Genomic DNA, 24,270 nt, shown 5'->3' on the forward strand with positions numbered 1-24,270 from the left:
ACCCTTCAATTCTAAGATATATTTTGAATCATAATGACGAACATTTTCGACTTTAATAAGTTGATATCAAGTGATATGATGGCATTCAGGAATATTTCAATCTGTAGTGGTTACATGTTTCAATAATTTACAGAGATTGTACATAACATTTACAATTTGTAGGCCTATTTGAAATAAAATTCAGTGAAAATTTTTAAAATTAATTTGAAGGTCCTATATCATGGACTTGTTTAAAACACACAGCATGTATAATTGCGGTCAACCTATGACAGTGGTTAATGTCAACAATATGTATTAAAATTAAGGCCTTTGTACAATTGAAGGGCTCAGAGCCACAGTGGGCCAAGCGCCATCTATTAAAAATCTAGAAAGCAAGGATTAAAGTTAAGTGAATGCCATAGTTTAATGAAGATGGACATATCATTTAGTTTTAATGTGTATACTTTATATTGCTTGCTATACTTTTCATTAAACTATAGGATTCACTTAATTTTAACTCTTGTTTCCTTTGTTTTAATGTATGGGTCTTGGCCCACTATGGCCCTGAACCCTTCATTTTACATAATTTTTAGCAATTCCTTGGAAATATGTACCAAAATATTACATGTTCTGATGTGTATTGTGTTGAAGACGTGCCAGCAACGTGAGGAAATCTTTATGTCATCACATTGTGTCAGGCCTGTTCCGCCTGCGGTGAGCTGGTCCTTCCATCTCTTTTTTGGTCTTTCAATACCTCTCTTCCCGTTAGGTCTGTAAGCAAACAATCTTTGATTTAAGGTGCGTACACGCTTAGCGAACGAACAACGAACGAATGATGAAGCGAAATTTCGTTGTTCGTTAGCTATTTGAAGCAACGTACAAATTATCAGCAAATGGTCAGAAAACATTCACGTTCGCTGATTATCCGCAATAATGGCAGACGAAAATATAATTATAGCAAGTGCAGCCGTTGATATTATAGGCAGTTCAATAAAAAGAAAGTTAAAAAACAAAAGGCGATGGTGGCAGACGCCATTCTACGAAAGTCGCAATCAATATGGAGGCACTGACTTGCTTCATGATTTACGTTGAATGGAATCGGGACAGTTTCACAACTTCTGTCGCATTTCAGAAACATACTTCGAAATATAACTATGCAAAATGGGGCCAAAAATTTCCAAGAAGGACACAGGCTGGCGAGAAGCAATACCTATTCAGGAAAGACTAGCATTAACACTTCGATATCTCGCTACAGGAGATTCGTATACAAGTTTAATGTATTTATTCAAAATGTCGAAACAGTTGATTACCAAGATTGTTCCAGAAGAATGTACAGCTATAATTGAGGAACTGGAAGATTTTATTAAGGTACGACTGCAAGACAGGGGAAAGTTTCAGTACACGGATACCTCACTGACAATAATTATCTTAAAATACTAAAAAGAGACATTTGTCTGTGTCGAATGCGCATCATGCTTACGAAAAGGTACTTTTCAGTGCCAATAATTTATTTTGTGTGCACAAGGTTGGCACTTTGTATTTCTGGGCGTGAATTTGTCCAAAAGGAACGACATGTGTTTATACGCGAACCAAGTTGACTCGTACACTTCATCAGTCCCCAATTCTGATCTTTTCGTGTACTTCTGTCTTTCCCTCCGGAATGACGTCAATTTTCTTTTTGACTTCTGCTCGCTACAATAAACAGGAAATATATAGGCTGTCCACTGAAAATAAATAAACAAAAATAATTTTCAAATTTTGCACGTGTTTCACTCGACTACCTTGCAGCTGAACGAATATCTTTCCAATAGCTTCTCAAACAACATATTTTCTTACTTTATTGTGGTTAGTAGGATGCTTGGGATTCCATAAAGTTTCCTGCTCCCTATATGCATTAATAAGATTTATAACAGCGTCTTCCGTCCACTCCAGTTTCGACATCCTGTTGGTGAAATTGAACTAAGCGCTGCGTTCTGCTACGAACTACAAGCTAGTGACAAATCCCGTCCACAACGAATACCAACTTCCTTTGATGTACCGACAAGCGACGGATCACTTCCGAAGGCAAACCAAACGATGGGTTTGCCTTTGCTGAGACGTACACACGTTCCGATTTCAATCAGCGAATGCATTCGTTTGTCGTTCGTTCGTTGTTCGTTCGCTAAGTGTGTACGCACCTTTAGCCATCACTAGACATCCGTGATATGTGTCCATACCAGCTACTTCGGTAAATTTTTATGGTTCAGTAAAGGCTGTGATATTAATTCCTTTCTGATGTCACCATTCCGTTTATGATCAAAAAGAGTAGCCCTAAAGCCCGCTAGGGGTCTTAACAGAGTAGCCCTACAGCCCGCTAGGGGTCTTAACAGAGTAGCCCTACAGCCCGCTAGGGGTCTTAACAGAGTAGCCCTACAGCCCGCTAGGGGTCTTAACAGAGTAGCCCTACAGCCCGCTAGGGGTCTTAACAGAGTAGCCCTACAGCCCGCTAGGGGTCTTAACAGAGTAGCCCTACAGCCCGCTAGGGGTCTTAACAGAGTAGCCCTACAGCCCGCTAAGGGTCTTAACAGGGTAGCCCTACAGCCCGCTAGGGGTCTTAACAGGGTAGCCCTACAGCCCGCTAGGGGTCTTAACAGAGTAGCCCTACAGCCCGCTAGGGGTCTTAACAGAGCAGCCCTACAGCCCGCTAGGAGTCTTAACAGGGTAGCCCTACAGCCCGCTAGGGGTCTTAACAGAGTAGCCCTACAGCCCGCTAGGGGTCTTAACAGAGTAGCCCTACAGCCCGCTAGGGGTCTTAACAGAGTAGCCCTGCAGCCCGCTAGGGGTATTAACAGAGCAGCCCTACAGCCCGCTAGGGGTATTAACAGAGTAGCCCTACAGCCCGCTAGGGGACTTAACAGAGTAGCCCTACAGCCCAGGGGTCTTAACAGAGTAGCCCTACAGCCCGCTAGGGGTCTTAACAGAGCAGCCCTACAGCCCGCTAGGGGTCTTAACAGAGTAGCCCTACAGCCCGCTAGGGGTCTTAACAGAGCAGCCCTACAGCCCGCTAGGGGTCTTAACAGAGTAGCCCTACAGCCCGCTAGGGGTTTTAACAGAGTAGCCCTACAGCCCGCTAGGGGTCTGTTGAACTTTGCTTACATAATATATTGTCCAAAGAAGGATGCTGAAGACTGGGATGCACGTTGTCTGCTGAAGGTCATCCCCCGAAGTCTGCTGCCGCTCACATCTAGTGGAGTCGAACCGAGCAGCACTTTTGTATTTCGTGTTCTGACATGCAAAAGAAGATAATTCTAAACAAGATTTATTAATTTTTCTTCGTTCATATTAATTTGTGATTTTTGTATAAGTACTATTTCAGCAGTAACTTTCGATAGTAGATGAATTAAGCCCCAACAGTGGATAAGGTTCATTTGTTTTTTCAGGAAGGCTTCACGAGAACTTACGATCATACCCGAAACAAGAAATTCTGTTCCGGCAGTGGAATAAATATTCCAAACTATTTCCAACTAATGATTGAAGTAGACATAAACAAAACCGAAATGTATTACTCCGCAATCGCAAGCTAGCTACCAAAGCAGCACCAGTGCGCATTATTTTCAGCAAGTGAGCACGCAGGGCAGCCACCGTCTGATATATTGCAGACATTTCAACACATTCATTGAACTAACCCGTAAATTGCTCACAGAGGGTTAATGTTCATTATTTCTCTACAGGGATAGTGGATTTTCATTTTCTGTAGATTCGTGATTAAATGTTATTCTTTGAAGAGTGGAGAATTTCTTTAATTCTACAGAAATTTATTTGAGGTTGACAACACTGAATCTCGCACTGTGTTATACCAGTTGTGCTGATGTGCTCTGTGAAGCTGCAAGTCACCTTGGGAGGGATTTAATGCCTATTACGCATGCGTGTTGCCATAATAAACGTTACAATGATTTAACACGCAATGTCTGAAACTACTAATATAAACATGTTGTTTAAATCGTAAGAAAGTGTTCTTATAAGCATGTTTAATTCACTCGTATTCCATGTATATTATACATTTTATTATTTTAGAAGGAACTATTTTAATATGAGGAAGAAGATGACAAGCACGAGTTTGGAGGCGTTGTGCGTCCAATAGCCAATCAGGAACCATTATGCCAGGTGCATTTATTTACATTTACTCCAATCTTCAGCTGGAAGAGAGCAGCTCTGAATTCTTTTCTGTTCGTTTCACAGTTGAGAGTGCACACTAGTGTGACACACCTGCCAGTCCCAGTGCTGCCAAATTTGTGGCTTTTCCGCTAGTTGGAACGGATTTCAGATACGTATTATTTAACGGAGAAAAATAGTTGACATGCAGAGATTAGCGGTTAATTAACTTCTCACAATGTCGAGAAGCATTTCTTTACATTGATGGCATATGATTAAATCTTACTTATTTGAAGTATGGTCTACGTACATTTCTGCTATGAACTTATTGTGTGTGGCTTTTTATAAAGTTCCTGATTGTAATAGGACTGATTTTAATATATTTTATAATAGTTTGAATGATCCCCTGAAATCAACTTTTAAAATTGATAAAAGTATTAATATTGTATTAGCTGGGGATTTTAATATTGATTTTCTTTGCACGAATAATCAGGATGCTAAAGATATCGTTAATTTATTTATAAGTTTTGGTGTTAGACTTACTATTTTTGAACCAACTCGTCCTGGTAATAATGGAAATATAGGTACATGTATAGATAATGTTGTTATCAATGTTGATGATAATCTTTGTATAGCAGGTGTTGTTCCCACTATATTCTCTGATCATGAGGCGATATGCTTTAAAATAAATAGTACTCATAAAATTTTACCTGATAATACTACAATATATTCAAATCCTGTACGTGTTTTTAATGACTTAAGTATATCTTATTTTGTTTATTTACTTATGATTTTAAATTGGTTTAATATATATTCATTGGATAATGTTAATGATAAAGTTAATTATTTTCTTTCACTTTTCATTGATGCAATGAACAAAGCTTTTCCCTTTGTTGATAATACAATCGTGCCAAATTCGAGGAAATATAATTATAATAAGTGGTGTACTAATGAGCTCCATAATCTTAAACAGAGATGTCTATTATTCTGTGATTTATATGTTTATCAAGATATTGATGAGTTTAAAGATATCTATCATGAAACTAAAAAATTATATAAAAGAAATTTAAGGTGTACAAAAATTAATTACTTTTCAAATTTAATTAATGCTTCTAATAATAAAACCAAAATGATTTGGTCAATTATTTCTCGTCTTACAAACAGCCAGTCTAAATCTAAAGTTTCTTCATCAGATATTGATACTGACCAATTTAATAATTTTTTTATTGATAATGTTAATTTCATTGTTGTTAACCTCACAAAAAATCATCATGCTCAAGATTTTTTAGTTAATAGAGTTAAACCTACTCAGACATTTGCTTTTAAACATTTTGGTGTTGATGAAATTGAATGATGTTATTTTAGGTATGAAAAATAGCCCTTGTCTTGATGTGTATGGCATTAATTCTTAAATATTGAAGATTGCTTCGGTCTACATTATTGAGTCTCTTGCCCATATTATTAATTGCAATATAGACTCTAGAGTTTTTCCTGATTCTTTTAAGTTTGTTAAGGTAATTCCTATTTTTAAAAAAGGTTGTAGAAATGAGATATCTAATTATAGACCTATAAGTATAATACCTACTTTGTCGAAGGTTTTTGAGATTTTGCTTAAGAAACAAATCTACAATTACTTTGAATCTAACTCTTTGTTCACCAACTGTCAATATGGTTTTAGGACTTCACATAGTACTGTGGAGGCGGTGGTGTCCTTTGTTAAACGTTTTTTTGTGGGTATTGAAAATTGTTATCATATTAGTAACATTTTTTATGATTTCTCAAAGGCTTTCGACACAGTTTCTCATGAAACTCTTTCACTTAAGCTTAAATATTATGGTTTTAATGGTCTTAGTGTAAAATTTTTAGCGTCTTATTTGAATGATAGGCATCAATCTGTTTTGGCAAATGGTAAAAGGTCATTAAAGGTATTAAAACATGGTGTGCCTCAAGGCTCAATTTTGAGACCTTTATTGTTTATTATTTATGTTAATGATCTTCCCGACTATATTCAGGATAGATGTTCTGAGTCTTTCATGTTTGCTGATGATTTAGCCGTTAATACTATTCATAAAAATAGTGACATATTGTCTATGGAACTTGCAGATGTATCAAGTAGGGTTGTTGATTGGTGCAGTGCGGAAAACCTTATGATTAATTCTAACAAAACTATTAAATTAAACTTTGGTGTTAATCGTCTTACTACTGTTAGTAATACTGCTGTTAGGTTTCTGGGCATCTTTCTGGAGCCTAGAATGGGATGGAAAACTCATGTTGACTATGTTACTAAGAAAATAAGTAAAGGCCTATATATGTTAAGGTTGTTAAGGAATAATTTACCTAACAAGGTATTGTTTACAATATTTCATAGCCATATACAAAGTCATTTAAATTATGGTATTATTCTTTGGGGTCACCATACTTCTGCTCAAGCTCTTTTCATATTACAAAAGAAAACTTTAAGATTAATTCATGGAGTACCAAATACGACTCATTGTAAACCTCTTTTTATAAGGTCACAAATCTTGACATTGCCGTCTATGTATGTATTGGCCTGTCTTCTTTACATTCGGAATAACATTAATAATTACATAGCATGTACTTCTGTGCATAAATATTCTACAAGAAATAATACAAATTTATATATTGACAAATGTAAATACAGTATTACTCAAAACAGTTTTCTATTCTTTGCTTTTAAATTATTTAATAGTCTACCTGTTGATATAAGGAATCTTCCATTCCGAGTGTTTAGGACACGAATTAGGACTATATTATTGGCAAATCCATTGTATGATATCGATGAGTTTTTTAATATTCATGTATCTTAATTTTTATCCATTGTATGATATCATGTATTTTAAATTGTAGGCCTATATGACGATGCCGTACATGTTCCACATGTTTCTGCAAAATAATCTCTCCTATCTATCTATCTATCTGTCTGTCTGTCTGTCTGTCTGTCTGTCTCTCTATCTCTATCTCTATCTCTATCTCTATCTCTATCTCTATCTATATCTATCTCTATCTATATCTATCTATCTATCTATCTATCTATCTATCTATCTATCTATCTATCTATCTATCTATCTATCTATCTATCTATCTATCTATCTATCTATCTATCTATCTATCTATCTATCTATCTGTGTGTCTGTCTGTCTGTCTGTCTGTCTGTCTGTCTGTCCGTCCGTCCGTCCGTCCGTCCGTCCGTCCGTCCGTCCGTCCGTCTGTGAATTCGGGGGAATTTTATTCTTTCCTGGCGGTTTTCCCTGAACATGTATTGGTTTCACTGCTAATCATCATCATTTCGTAATTTACCCGATAAACCACATATCTAAAATCCAGTAAAACTAGCGGAAAATCCACTCATTTCGCAACATTTGGACTGGCGACTGTGTCGTATTAGTGTACAGCCCCAAAGATGTATTCTATGTTAAAATTCAAGCACATTAGACTGAAAACTACCTATTTGTAACATTTTCATTTTTCGCTATCTGCACTATTACGGAGTTTGTCTATGTCGCAGGACTTTTGTGTCACTCTGTATATTTACAAAATTAAGGTAATGTAAATATATAAATCTTAGAAGAAAGTTAATAGGTGTGAGAAGGTAATATAAATCTATATCACTTTCGATCCCGGCCAAGGAAGATGATATTTAAGTGTGTTTGAATGTGACAGGCTCATGTCAGTAGATTTATTGGCATGCAAAAGAAGTACTGCGGGACAAAATTCCGGCACACCGGTGACGGTGATATAACCTCTGCAGTTGTGAGCGTCGTTAAATAAACCATTTTTTAAGGAAATGTATTACAAGTGTATTTGAATTGCTTAAGACTCGTAATTACATTTCTCCTAAGCTATGCAATCGATTATAAGTACGAAGAATTCTATAAATAGGACACTAATAGTATGAATTTGTATTTACTTTTGGGATAAAAATATTACGATATTTGTAAGAAGCACTGTACGGGACATAAGAAGTATTATCATGTATACTGATATCATCTATTTTATTATTGATTCATTTACATAAAACGATAAAGCAGTGCAATATGTTCCATGCGATAAGGCTGAAACGTCAAAAACTGAATCATAAAATTGGATGTTGAAGAATGGGTAGAAGGAGAAAAATTCTCTCCTGCATCAGGACTCGAACCGGGATTTTCAGCTCTACGTGCTGATGCTTTACCTACAAAGCCACACCGGATTCTAGTTCCGATGCCGGATTGAATCCTTCTCAGTTTAAGTTCCACCTCTTATGAATGTGTGGCAGTGGCACAATGTCCAACACTGTGCACAGAGGTGCACTCATTACGAGTGACTAAGTGGCCGGGGTCCGACGGAACATGGCGCCGCGCCGTCTTGAATCACGAAGTGATTAGATACCGAAGTACATTTGTGATATTTCCGTGCAGAAATTCTGCATTGCCATATGGTGAAGAATAGGTAGAACGGAGAAAAATTCTCTTCGGCACCGAGACTCGACGCTGTATCCACTAAGCCACACCAGATCCTAGTCAGCACGTAGAGCTGAAAACCCGGGTTCGAGTCTCGGTGCCGGAAAGAATTTTTCTCTGTTCTACCCATCCTTCAACATATACAGTAGTAATGCAGAATTCCTGCAAGGTCATATCACACGCACTTCGGCGCACCATAGTAATGCAAAAGTGTGTGTTTCATATTGTGGACAACAATTAAAACTTTTAAAATACAGGTATTTTAGAAATTTATTTTGAACTTGTTCAAGCAAATTTATAAGTTTGATTGTCATTGGATTTCAAATTATCGAACAGTATTCTAATTTTGGCGTAACTAATGCGTAAAACAGTTTTTGTAAGGTAGGCATATTCAAATATTTAGAATTATGAAAGATAAAACATAGCATTTTACATTCATTACAAAGAATATTACCGGGACATCATTTTATTTTTACTAACGTTCCTAATAATAACCTGACTATACCTTTGAATTAACGGTTGAGAACGGGAAACACTGTTTGCTACCCTCTTCCACGAATGGAGTTTGATGATACTGGCATAAAATACAAGCAAATCACTTTACTAGTATAGGTGGGGAAAAAAGTAGTTCATCCATTTACTTAACTGTGGAGTAAAGGTTAGCGCGTCTGGCCGCGAAATCAGGTGGCCCGGGTTCGATTCCCGGTCGGGACAAGTTACCTGGTTGAGGGTTTTCCCCGGTTGTTTCCTCAACCAATATGAGCAAATGCTGGGTAACTTTCGGTGCTGGACCCGGACTCATTTCGCCTTCATCTCATTCAGACGCTAAATAGCCTAAGATGTTGATAAAGCGTCGTAAAATAACCTACTAAAATTTAAAAAAAAGGAAATAACACGATTTTGATTTTGATAATTTTCAATACGTTTTTCTTTAATTATAATGCAGTACAGTATTAACAGTAAGTGTTTTTACTCACGAACTGAGCTTTCCGTGTGGACGTATTCATTATGCAGCGTATATTATACTGTCTACAGCACATTAGCGTACGATACAGAGAATGAAGTTAAATTGAAAAAAAAAATCATAATATGGATATTTAAACACACTTGTGGCCGTTCATTTCGATAGAGTCTTCAGTTCTTTCGTGCATATTATCTCACATAGACTAGTTCCAGTTTCCAGTCTGTCCTTCGTACCAGTAACTCATATTCTGTACCTACTCTGTAGAAGAGCACCTTACGTACTGTAAATTCAATCTTCACTTCTGCCTGATACGAAAAGATAAAATTACTCAGACATGCTATCTACTGGCCGTCCAAGTGGTTATGTCGCAGAATCGTAGAAAGGGGAGAAATCGCGTGACAGTTTGTTATTTAAGAAGGCGCTTTTATTTTATTCATTTTAAACAGTTGTGTAATATTACGTATACGTCCAATTTCTAACAGAAAATATTTTCAGAAAAGAGCTAAGACAGCCCAGCCACTACCCTTTACAGACAGGCGAGTAGAAGCAGGTGGAGGAAACCAGAATACGACGCAAGCAAACGGACGCACAGTATCTGTGATTCAATAATGAAAGCTCTTTCTTCACTGGAAAACGCGACCATACTTCTGGAACGTACTATACTCACTAACTCAGTACTATTTTTTCCATGACCGTAAGGCGACTTTTATTACATATGCGGTCTTGGTTCTGTGTGGAGGACAATTGAATTTCATTAGTAGAAGGGGTGGGAGTGAAGTACATTAAAAAATCAGGTACAATAAAAATTGAAGTAAAAATAATGATGTCCCTGTATAAAGTAATATGCTTGGAGAAGTTCATGTCCTTGGTGAATAATACAACCAAGTGTTTAAGTTATTGTCTGTTATTGGTTACTTTCAAAGTTTTAAGTGCGTTATTTATGTTAGACAGTTCATGGCTCTCTTATATTATATCGGTTACAATTTTTTTCGATTATTATGAAAATCTGCAACATGCTTACTGTTTGTGATTTTGAAATTTCGTTTGGTTTGGCCGATGTATACTTGGTAATTTTTTTGGTTTATTTTCCTTTTACAGGTGGCCCATCCATCTGGCCGAGAGAAAATGCTCATTCAAGAAGTCGTAAGTAACTCATGACTGTACATAGCTGTTTGTATTGTATTGTATTTATTTATATTTCGTGGTAATCCTACATAGCTTCACAGCTAGAGTATGGAACATGCCAAAGAAATCTTAATAGTGCTACATATAGTCACAATGTAATACACAGAAGAGTAGAGTTTTACATCACAAGGGTTTAGTATCAATACTTAATGGGCCGTTTCATATGAAATCGGACAAAATTTGAGAAAATTTCACCTCGCTGGACAAGCATAATGGTGGGTTAAAATATCCCCAACTAGTATTACTTTTCATTTTATCGAGCGTCAAATTTATCGTACTTTCGTAAAATTCTTAGTTTTGGAAGAACATTGTTCAGAGACATTTAGTGGTAGGATTTTCAACGGCGTCTCTTTTGAAAGCAGACTCCGAGAGTGATATAATAACTTCGGAGGGATTTTTTAAATTTTTATTCACTTGACTAGGCAGATTTATTTATATTACTTTTTATCTTGACGAAATAGCTAAAAAATAAAAATAAGACAATATGGGTGACTTAATATAGAATAAAACACAGTTTACAGATCCAAAATGTTCTTTGGGTAACGGTGGAAAATAAAATAAAGAAAATAATTCTCATTGTGGACTTGATCCCACAGCAAGCCGAGCGTGCGCGTGGTAGCAGCTCGTCAGGCGAGCAGTGCACGCATTCTAAATGAAACATGCATTTCTCTGAATAGTATACAGATTTTACATAATCACTACACTAACCTGTTACTGTTTACTGATGGTTACGATTGGTATAATTCTTGCTTTTAAGACAATACGTAATCAGTATCTTACCTTAATATAGCAGTTTTCTTAATTTCTGCAACACAATAAAGGAAAACGCTCAAACTTTGGAATTGAAAAACCACTGTGACCGTGTAATAATACACTCGGAGGACTGGCTGGTGGGTCACGTATTCGTCTCATTCCTTGTGTTGTGACAGCACACCAAGGGCACTGATAAGAATATTCTGACTCCGCAGGGCGCGCCTATTTTTGTAGCCAGATTGGAAATATTTATTTGAAGGCTTTTCATTTAAAATAGTTTTTTTTAAATGTATGGTTTTAGTCTCAACAATAACTATAACTATTTTATATCCATACTTTTTTGGTGGTATCATGTTATAAATTACAAAAACACTATATTTCGAAAAATAATAAAATATATGTGTTATACGCCATTAATACACTTAAATGTGCATTACAAAATTAGCTTAAGTTTTTATTTCGAAGCCAGACGTAGTAGTACGCTTTGAAAGTAAAAATAAAATACAAAACACGCTCAGTTTTAAGGGATTTTATCTGAAATACTGCTGTGCTATAGAAAGTCAAAATTTGTACGTTTACTAGTTCCTACATAATAAAAGTCTGCACGAATCTTCAGATAATCCCGACATGCCATGGTGTTTCATATGGAATAGCCCTAATACAAGGCTGGAGCGTTGTTCATTGTCATAGATTCATCTGCAGAATAGACGGCGCGAGGAATTAGGCACATCTTCAGTTTGGCCCTAAATAATCTCATGTTTTGAGTTTGATTTTTATATCCATGGAGGGGGGGGGGTTTTTAAAACGTTTTACTGCCATATAACGCACTCATTTTTGATAGCACGATAGACTTGCCGATGGAGTATGAAAGTCATTTTTGGCGAGTATTTATGCTATGAACTGGTGCGTTAGTTACAAAGTTTTCACGATCATATACAAGGAAGTTTGTTAATTAAAAATTATATTGACAAGCCATGAGCATTATTTGTAATTTTTTTAAGTGGTCCTACACGATTCCCTAAATCTGGCACATACTTTTATTATAATTACTAGGCTTCGTATTCCAGCTACCTAATGGTAATGACACATTAGGTATATAGTACGCTGAACACAGGTAATGAAAGGGATAAGGGTATAAACAAACAGGTCGTCGCTGCGTGTTCGTGGAGTACAGTCAACTCCCGACATTCTGAAGCTATGCTAGTAAACACATGCTTGAGCCGTGATGTTCATTCCGTCGTGATCTTTGCAGTGAATAATAACGTGCGTGACGGAGCTTCAACATGTGCGGATGTCACTTGAAATGATTTTATATTGCAAGAAATGCTTTCAATGGCACATGACGTTATTGGTGCATGATGTAGTACAAGATATTTCAATTTTCTGACATTTTTTCATGTTTTCATTAGGGTATTGCATGTCGCTCATCACTGAAAACCCACTAATTTTCCATGTACTTTTCTAGAAATTCCTAAAATACAGATTATTTAATTTAGTAATAGAGATGTTGGCACTGAACATCATGGTAGGCTACAAAAACTCATGCTAAAGGTCGAGTTAAATATCTTCATAATTTTCAGGTTTTTATGGCACTGGTTCTTTTGGATTACACTTCCTGTGCCTTTTAGTACGGTACTACAGTGTCTTTTCAGTACGCTGTTTTTGTCACTTTTACGTTTATTTTAAACAATTTGTATGCAATGTCTATATTGGCCGTGAAAATATCAGTTCAAATATCCTAGACCAGTGGTCCCCAACTCTGAGCTCTGTGTCGTCATCAAGCTGAATAGGAATAACTAAATAAACTATCTTAAGCAATTTGAGAAAAAAAATACATTGTAGCCTATTTTCAACAAAGTTAGAAGTTAATAAATTTATAATTACTTTTAGAAATGTTATACACAATTCACGTTAATTTTTCGGGCAATGCATGACAATTACTGTAAATGTGTAAACTTCTTCTGTTAAGGAAAATGTTGAACAAAACATATAAAAAAACCTACGAATAGTAATGAAGAAATTAACTACATTCAGTCCACTCAACACTGGCATTAGCACTGATTTTTCGGGATTTGATTAATTCTCTTTTCCCTCAGCAATTTCTCAACTTTTGGAACTATTGTTTGTATAGTGCATAATGTGACAGCACATTTTAAGTTGTGATCCGATACTTGGCTTCCATGACATGGCTTGTTTATCTTCATCATATGAAAAAATTACTGTTCGCACAGATATTTTGTGAATCCGAAAATGGATGTCTGTACAATCGGGGAAATCGAACACATGGAAAGTTCATATAAAAGTCAGATAACTTCTTTTGTTTTGATATTTGTCCTTCAATTAACCTTCGTAAAGTAAATCAATAAGTTCTAATTACAAATAATAATTGAAAATCAAATTGAAAATTTTCCTAATCTTTAAATCTCGAATCAAATTCCTGGCGCAGATCGTCATGATGTGTGAATATATTCTTCGAAATCCGAAGTCTTAAGAAACTAGTATGCCTATATCGTTGTTAATTTTGAAAAATGTGCTGTAACGTATCCTTTTAGTTAAGTTAAGTTTCCATAATTAGAGGTGGTTTCATATTAAACGCCTTCAGTCTGTCATATAACTGTGTAATAATCTTGTTGTTACCTTGTAGAAAACAATTTAAAGCATTCAGATAATTCCATTAAGAAGGCAAGTTCACAAATCCATTTTTTTTTCACTTATGATACAGACTTTTCTTCTTTCTCCGTGAACGATGATGTTTCCTCCCTCAGTTCAAAGAACCTATCCAATAATTTTCCACGACTTAGTCACCGTACTTTACTATAATATGACAGATCGCCATACTCGCTATTGCATTCATCAAGAAAGACTTAAATTGACAATGAGCGAGACTTTTCGATATAATTGTGTTGGTGGTTTTTCCAACTGGGCTACTTCTGTAAGACCATTTTTTTGGCACAAGAATTCTGTTGGTGTATAATGCAGTGAACAGAAATAACTTCATGGGATACATTAAAACTTTTCACTTCGTCCCTTAGACTCCTTATTACACCCGTATTCCAACTATGGAAGGAGCACCATTGCTTGCCAAGGATATAAGTTTATTCCAAGGGAGTCCAAAATAATTTCTACAGCCACTACATGAAAATATCGGAACCAGTAGTAGTATCCTTCATGAGAACAATATGTAAGTCAATAGTTCTCCTTAATCTGAAGGTTTTCAATAACGCCTCTTACAAAAATCACCAGTTGGGGATTATCGCTTACATAAGTATTTTCATCTACTGCGAAAGAATAACAAATGAAAGACTGACAATAATAATTACTAGTTCCACTTGAACATCCTCGGCTAGACCTCGGATGGGATGCATCACGGTGGAAGGAGACAAGCTGATAGATTCAAACTCCTACACTTGAGAAAAGTTCTTGAGTTCTAATTAAACATTCTTCAAATTTTCAATCTTTAAAAGGTTTCTAATTGCTTACTATTAAAAGTGAAATTTTATAACCGAGTCGCACAGCCGATTCCTGAGTACTGTCCTCTTAAACAACATCTAGGTCATTTCCCTTCAATTGTTGAATTAATGCTGCATGCTTTTCTCCTCGTATCTGCCATATTCGTTACTGTGAGTTGTATAATGCATCTGTAAGTTGTATTTCTTCAGTGTGGCCTACGTTTTGAAGTGTTTTCTGCTCCTCACATCTCTTGTCTGAATGGATGGCAAGAACCGCCTCTGTTCACTACGTACAACGCAACGTCACAAACCGGTCATTTGCCCGGTACAGTAAGCATGCATGAGCCAAGCTCTGCCCGTGCCCGTTGATACGCGAGTTGATGATCACTGTCCTAAACTATGCCCTGTAAATATTACACGCTTGAGCATCTTACCTAAGGCATTTCACCTGCAGTGAACCTGCAATCAGCCACAGAGATGCAGCACGACTAGTAAGCACGGCAAGGCTACGACTGCGTCCCGGTTTTTACTTTCTAGAGTAGCGGTCGGCGTCTCATGCGGCATCTTACGTCATACGTATGCAGGAGCAGTTCACCCTCCACACGCACTAGGGCAGGCCGAGTACATACTATGCAGGGCAGTTCACCCTCCACACGCACTAGGGCAGGCCGAGTACATACGTATGCAGGGACAGTTCACCCTCCACGCGCACTAGGGCAGGCCGAGTACATACTATGCAGGGCAGTTCACCCTCCACACGCACTAGGGCAGGCCGAGTACATACGTATGCAGGGACAGTTCACCCTCCACGCGCACTAGGGCAGGCCGAGTACATACGTATGCAGGGACAGTTCACCCTCCACACGCACTAGGGCAGGCCGAGTACATACGTATGCAGGGCAGTTCACCCTCCACACGCACTAGGGCAGGCCGAGTACATACGTATGCAGGGACAGTTCACCCTCCACGCGCACTAGGGCAGGCCGAGTACATACGTATGCAGGGACAGTTCACCCTCCACACGCACTAGGGCAGGCCGAGTACATACGTATGCAGGGCAGTTCACCCTCCACACGCACTAGGGCAGGCCGAGTACATACGTATGCAGGAACAGTTCACCCTCCACGCGCACTAGGGCAGGCCGAGTACATACGTATGCAGGGACAGTTCACCCTCCACACGCACTAGGGCAGGCCGAGTACATACGTATGCAGGGACAGTTCACCCTCCACACGCACTAGGGCAGGCCGAGTACATACGTATGCAGGGACAGTTCACCCTCCACACGCACTAGGGCAGGCCGAGTACATACGTATGCAGGGGCAGTTCACCCTCCACACGCACTAGGGCAGGCCGAGTACATACGTATGCAGGGCAGTTCACCCTCCACACGCCCTAGGGCAGGCCGAGTACATACGTATGCAGGGGCAGTTCACCCTCCACACGCACTAGGGCAGGCCGAGTACATACGTATGCAGGGACAGTTCACCCTCCACACGCACTAGGGCAGGCCGAGTACATACGTAACTGGCGATCAGCATGTCTGTTTGCAAACCATTAAACGTAAAGAGTGCAGCAAAATGAATATTTGTAGAAGAATGGGACGAGAAATATATGCTTTGTTGTGCACAGGAAGAAAATGTAATATGTTTGTTATGTTCTAAACTACTTAAAGAGTTTCATATTACCACCTTAAAGACAAAACTCCATTGTCACGAGTACTTTGGAGTAGTATTAATACTGATTAGGAAAAAGCGTTGCCTAATATCATTTTCTGATATAATACAATTTTGAAACTTTGCAAAGAAGTGAAAAAAAGGAAAATTTCTCAGATTTAAAAATTTCCCAAAAATTCACCATAATTGAAAATATCCACACCTTAGGTCACTTTGTACTAGGTTTGTTTCAATGTTTGGCTCAACATATATACGTGACCAATTTCTTTCAAAAATGAAACACATTAAATGTAAAGCGCACTCCCGATTGACGGACCAACATCATTTGAACAATTACAAATTGCAACTTTTGATTGAGAACCAGATTTCACTTGACTAATTAAAACATCGGATAGGCTGAGGAGTAATTTCAAATCCATCAGCAGGATGCGAAGACGACACATGCAAACTGTAACTTACGGCCCAGGCCCAGCCTACTGCTTTCTACCACCCCTCGTCTTGCAAGGCGGGCTGCGTTTCATATGACGTCACTTACGTTGACGTTTTGCCGACCCCTATTCTACTGGGCTTTCATTTGAAAGTGTGCCATGACGTCACTGTTGAGTCAGCGATTTGAAGCGAGTTTCAGCTTTTATGTCAGAGAAGTTGCCTATTAATCAAGGCGTTCAATCTGAACTTGAGAACGTGTACGGTATAACTTGAACGTCGTAGCAACAGATGGCGGTCTGTACGGTCTGTGTACTACCATAACCTCTTTCGAACTGTTTTGCGAGGCAGAGTATTTATCATCGTTTGCGTACGGCAACATTCCACAACACAAATCAAATGCTCCGTGTCCATGTTGACCGTCGAAATTAATGTCAACAAATATGTAAGTAATCGTCTTAACCCTCTCCCCATATCTCGACAGTAAGAAATAACTCACCTCAGTACATGTTTCGAAACAGTTCACACTCCTGCCACTACCGGCGTCACAGTACGTATCGCTAAGTACTCTTCAGAATGAACGCCGTACTTGCTAGGCAACTTCTCTGGCAGATAGGTGCTACACCTCTGCGGAAGTGTAGGAAGATTGAATTCTCTAGGCTCATCGACTAGCCACGTGACGGCATACAGCGAGCCATGATACACTTTTAACTGAACATCCAGTAGAGGAAGGGGGCGTAGGATGCGTAGCTATTCTGTATACCAACGTACCTGCACCTGTGTTATGACGTCATATATACTTCGAATCAGGCAACTTCATTCCACTCTATAGGAATACGGAGCCTACTATTACTATTTCTTATAGTATTGCTATCGGTAGAATTCTCCCAGAATATTATTCCAAAACTCATTACCGGGTGGAAGTATGCAAAGTACAGGGCATATCAAATGTCCAGTAACACTTTCAATATTTTATTACACAAAAACTACTAATGATAGCACTTCAAACACACGTCAGTTTAAAGTCAAACTTTCAAAGTTCTGTTTACACCTTACAGAGATTCAATGTGTGAACCACGAGTGACTCGGCAGATGTCCAAACGATAATCAAACTCTTCCCACACCCTTTTCAACATATCCTCTGTGACCGTGGCGGCAGCTTCTCGAATTCTGGTTTTCAGTTCCTCTAAATCACGTGGCAAAGGCGGTACAAACATACGGTCCTTTAGTTACCCCCATAGAAAAAAGTCACATGCAGTCATATCGGGTGACCTTGGTGGCCATGTCATGAAACGTTTGTCCCTTACTCCAGCAAAATGCAGGACAAATTATTTCCTTATCCCCAAGACGGGCTGAAAGACCTCTAGTATTGAAGAGGAGTTCATCCTATTATGTGACCTGTCAAGTGAGCTTAATGAACACTGACAGTCTGAACATATTACTCTACATAATAATAATAATAATAATAATAATAATAATAATGTAATAATAATAATGTTATTATTACTGATATTAAAGTCAGGATAACAGAGAAAGTTTGGAATTGAACGGATTACGTCAGCTCCTTGTTTATGCGGATAACGTGAATATATTAGGAAAAAAATCCACAAAAAAATTAAGGAAAACACGGGCATTTTACTTGAAGCAAGTAAAGAGATAGGTGTGAAAGTAAATCCCGAAAAGACAAAGTATATGATTATGTCTCGTGACCAGAATATTGTACGAAATGGAAATACAAAAGTTGGAAATTTATCCTTTGAAGAGGTGGAAAAATTCAAATATCTTGGAGCAACAGTAACAAATATAAATGCCACTCGGGAGGAAATTAAACGCAGAATAAATATGAGAAATGCATTTTACTATTCGGTTGAGAAGCTTTTATCATCCAGTCTGCTCTCAGAAAACCTGAAAGTTAGAATTTATAAAACAAATATATTACAGCTTATTTTATATGGTTGTGAAACTTGGACTCTCACTTTGAGAGAGGAACAGAGGTTAAGGGTGTTTCAGAATAAGATGCTTAGGAAAATATTTGGGGCTAAGAGGGATGAAGTTACAGGAGAATGGAGAAAGATATATAACGCAGAACTGCACGCATTGTGTTCTTCACCTGACATAATTAGGAATATTAAATCCAGACGTTTAAGATAGGCAGGGCATGCAGCACGTATGGGCGAATCCAGAAATGCATATAGAGTGTTAATTGAGAGGCCGGAGGAAATAAGACCTTTGGGGAGGCCGAGACGTAAATGGGAGGATAATATTGAAATGTAATTGAGGGAGGTGAGATATGATTATATAGACTGGATTTACCATGCTCAGGATAGGGACCGATGAAGGCGGGTTTATGTGAGGGCGGCAATGAACCTCCGGGTTCCTTAAAAGCCATAAATATTGTTATTATTATCATTACTATTTTTACTATTATTATTGTTATTATTATCATTATCATTATTATTATTATTGTTATTATTATTATTATTATTATTATTATGTTAGAGTGTTTGATTAATATTAAAATATGGTAAAAAAGGAAGTGCATTATATTTTTCTTCCTTTCGTGTTTATTGGATTTGCGGTACCTTATCAGTCATTTTATTTGTATTTATTTCTACGAATTATTATACCTAATTACTTTAATTTATCAATAATATTACTCTTCACCAAATAGAACATGGTTGTATGGAAGGCTAGTAATTAATTGATTATTTTATCCACTTTCCGTAATAGTAAATAATTCTGTGTGTTACATTTAAGTGTCTTAGGTAGCGCTTCATGGAGCCCGTTTCTTTCTATCTTCATTTTACTTAGCTGTAGCGTTTAACGTTTACGTCACATATTAATTTATTAGCTGTTAGATTTATAAATTATTTTATCAATTTTATTTCGTCTGTCATATATAACAACACTGAGAGTTAAATAGGCCTTTCATACAAAATAACTCCGCAAATAGTTGTAATCCCGCAAATGAAGTTTCCAACCGCCATTTTGCAATGAAGAGAAGCACTTTTTTCTCGTCAATTGGCAAAGCGAAAGCGCTTTACTACAACGCTTTTAAAACACGCTTGGTTTCACTTTCAAAGTACGTTCTAAAATCGACTGAATCTATCTAAATTTTAAATCTGCCGCTACAAATTTGTATTCGGTTCAACCGAGTAATGACGTCACAGTAACTGCTCCGAACCGAGCCCAGCCCTACACTGAAGCGCTGTAATGCAGAACAGTTCATTAAAACATGTCTGAATAAATTGCTAACATTGTTTGTCCCGAATAATCTGATGTTTTCATTCAACAGTATGAAATTATCCACACGAACAATGCAAAGGAGGGTAAGGGATATCGAAACACCAGCTGAACGAGAAATGAAATCGAAGATGCGTAAACAGTGGCGTAATCTCTCGCTTTAGGTGGAAACACAGTATTGATGCAGTAGAATTGGTAATGTTCACCCGCGGAGTTACGAAGGATCTCTCTGTGCAAGAATATTTGCTCGATGTCATTGCACTTAAGTAAATACAATAGGAGAGGAGTTATTGCAAGCATGAAGAAAATGTATGGAAGAAATGAATCTGAACATAAAGCAACTTGTATCTGTAGTAACATACGGGACTCGAAATAAGACTTAAAAAAATCTATTAGGTGGAGTAGCGTTTTATTTAAGAGCTAGAAATAAGTGAAGGCATTAAACGTTGCCATTGTATAACTTACCAGACTGGCTTAGATTTATTTAAAATGCTCTCCACAGAAAATATGTGCAGCCCTATCATAGGTCGCCCGCCACTACCCTACACAGCCGCTACGTTTGCTCTATATGCAATATACGAGTATTTCGGAACAACTTATTTTGTGAACGAAAGCTTGTAATACGAGTATTTAAATAAAGATTGTGACTAGCAGACGAAATTTTACGAGTTGTATTAAGAGTGGCACATTGAGACGTATTTTCCTAGATTGTTGTAGCACAGTAAAATAAGGTGAAATAAAATATATTTAGCCATCTATAAATTATTAACGTGTAGTCTACGTCAGATGCCTATGTTGAGAGGCCGCCACTGTGATCCGAACGGAATGCTCTATACCAGCGGTTCCCAAACTTTTTCAGCCACGGAGCCCTTTTTGAAGCAAAAGTTTCTCATGGAGCCCCAAGAAATGTTTAGTGTTTAGTTCTATCTGTATATGTTCTATGAAGCATAATACACACGATATGTATACGAAAGTATGAATAATAATAATAACAATAATAATAATAATAATATAAAGGAAATAATAGTAAAAAAATAACTGGAGACAATATTATTTAAAAGTACAAAATTATAATTATAAGTAGTACCGGTAGTTAAGATATGTAAAAAATGTTAAAATGTTACATTTACACCCGAATTAATGTGAAGAATGTGCCTGTTTCTTGCGACAGAGTTTGTCAATGTCCGATGTCACAGAAGTCAGTTCAAGACGCATATCGTCTTCTGCATCCAAACGAGCTCGATATTATGTTTTTATAGCCGTGTACTTCGAAAAGGCCGTTTCACAGAGGTATGTAATACCAAAAGGCAGTAAGAGCAATTTACCTTTTGATCTTAATATGAAAGATCCTCCCCTAACTGAACCCAAAATTCGGGAAGTGGTTTGCTTTTAAATGATGCCTGACAAGCTATTCGAAACCCTGTCTATAAGGACCTCATATTCTGTCGCAGTGAGGGCTGATGGTTTTGACTTCACTGAAAATGGATCTACAATCCACTCATATTTGTTTCGAATCGATTCCTGAGTTTCCCTTGGAAAGTATGAATTCATATTTTGAAGAAAATTATCAAGGTGCTCTTTTATTATTGAGTTATTCATTGTTATGTTATTTTCTTCTGTAAAGTTTGAAGTCAATGAGAAACATGTCATATTCTTATTCTAGACTCTTTCCATGTAGAACGTTATTTTTTCATCAGTGCGGCAATTTTATCATTAGCATTGAATATAGTTTTCTGTTCCCTTGTATGGATGTGCTGAATTCGTTATTTTTTACAAAATGTGTGCTAAGTAACATAATTTGCACAACGATTCCTGATCATTCAAATAATCTGCTTGCAAACTCTTTTGGTCATTCAAAACTAAAGACAACGCTTATCAAGCGACAACCATGTGTAATAAATAATTAATAACAATGACTTGTGTATACTTCCCTACCTTCACACAGAATTTTGAGTAGCATACACTGAAAAGGTCGTGCCTTAACAAAGCTGATAATTTAGACGACGTGCCTTAACCCATTACTGCATAGCGTCCTAAAAATGGGACGTACGTAAAATACTGATTACTATGGAACTTTTTCTTGTTTAGTACAGTTAGAGGCATTGTTTAGAAGGTAAATTATTACATTGTATTATGGTGTTGCAGTGTTTGAATTCCGCGCGAATATTTGTTCATACCAGCTAATTTTTGACAAGATGGCAGGATAACAGTATTTTGTGACGCACCACGTGTAAGTTCATTCTTAGTTACTCTGTAATGGTGGTACAGAAATCTGATTTTTATTTTCACATAATGAGTTGAATACTTCAGTTTTCATGTGGTATATAACAACAATAAAATTTTCTTATATGTTGCTAGGTATAAGGTGAAATAAAGTGCCGTCCTAAAAATAGGACGCCATGCAGTGTGTACTCCTGTAGTATTCTATAATATGTATATGGTTTCCATTGCATTGTTTTATTTCTAATCTAACCGTGAGTGAAATTCTGGGGTTAATTGAAAATCAAAATAATAATAATGAGAGTCTAATATATGTGATCCCTCCAGAAGATTTCCATGATACAAATAAATACAGTGATAAATCGGACGACGAGCATGAGGCTTATTTGAATAACCTTGGCGGTAAAATGCTACTTAGTAAAGCGGAATTACAAAAAAAAAAAAAAAAAATGTAATGATGATAATGAAGATGACATTGTTGATGAAAGTATGCCAGAGTCTTCTAACATAAAAGCTGCAACAAATGATTTTGAAAGTACATTAGACAAAAATGGAGCTGAGGTTTCTCGCACAAGTTATTGCCGTCCGAAAAGAAGGAAGCTAATATATGAACATTTCCAAGACAGGGAAGGCAATTCCAGGTAGAAGGCCTCGTACTACTACAAGTACTATTATAACCACCAACGTACCGCGCCATGGCATCGTGGTCTAAGGCATCCTGCCTCGGACTCGCGTTACGGAATGCGCGCTGGTTCGAGTCCTCATGGGGGAAGAAATTTTCTTATGAAATTTCGGCCAGTGTATGGGACCGGTGCCCACCCAGCATCATCATGCATTTGTGGAGCTACGATAGGTAGCGAAAATCCGGTTCCGGAAACCAGCTGTAACGGCTAGGGGGAATCATCGTGCTAACCACACGATACCGCCATTCTGGTTGGATGATTGTCCACCTTTGTTTCGGCATGTCGACATGAGACCAGCAGCAGGCTAGTCGGTCTTGGCCCTTCATGGGCTGTAGAGCTACGAATTTTTTTTACAATCACCACCATCAGCACAAGCGCTAGCAGAAGCAATAGCAGCACCTTCACTAGCAGCAACAGCAGTGCCAGCACTAGCACAGAAACAGCAGCACTAGCGTTGGCAGTACCGATGTTAGTAACAGCGGCAACAACAGAGTGGTGGTCCATCTTCGCTTATTTTCTTGATGTTGCCATAGTAAATGCTTGGTTTCTGTACAGAAAAATGAAGCCTCAAAACTCTTCAGAACCGCTCCTCAACCTTTGCCGTTTCCTGGCTTTTACAGTACAGAAAAGGCATGGGGTGAGTTCCCACTAAGGAAAAATTGTTCCCATTCCATCAGGAGACATAAGATTTGATGGTCAACACCACTGGCCAGTTGAAAATGAAACTCTGCTAAGGTGTGCTAATTGTACAGGGAAAGCAAAGTCCATCTGCAGCAAGTGTCAAATTGGACTCCACCCTAAATGTTTCTACCCTTACCACACAAAATAGTGTTGTGTAATACATAGGCTTGTGTGAGGAGGGCAGTTGAACGACTGATTCTAATGTGTGTATACGTATTTGCTACATAATAAATACATAAATACTATTTGAACTAAAAGAGGGGTTATTCTATTCAGCTACTGCATCACTGACCACTATGCATAGCGTCCTATTTATGGGACGGTCCTTAATTTTTATCCCAGAAAGTAAATAAAGATAAAAATGGTAAGAATGCATTCTTAAGTCACAAACTAGCAAACTTAAACTCAGAAACGCATTTT

The 24,270-nt window shown here is 37.6% G+C and overlaps 1 long non-coding RNA gene across 1 annotated transcript in view; it reads left to right on the top strand.

Moving 5' to 3' along the window:
- Window positions 1-24,270, top strand: part of LOC138711552 (uncharacterized) — a 92,832-nt gene that overhangs the window by 22,648 nt on the left and 45,914 nt on the right. The window contains exon 2 of the long non-coding RNA XR_011335376.1: window positions 10,633-10,677. This is a non-coding gene — a long non-coding RNA (uncharacterized lncRNA). The remainder of the gene's footprint in view (window positions 1-10,632; window positions 10,678-24,270) is intronic.

This window comes from Periplaneta americana, chromosome 13 (genome assembly GCF_040183065.1).
Source record: "Periplaneta americana isolate PAMFEO1 chromosome 13, P.americana_PAMFEO1_priV1, whole genome shotgun sequence".
In the NCBI taxonomy this organism is placed as follows: Eukaryota; Metazoa; Arthropoda; class Insecta; order Blattodea; family Blattidae; genus Periplaneta; species Periplaneta americana.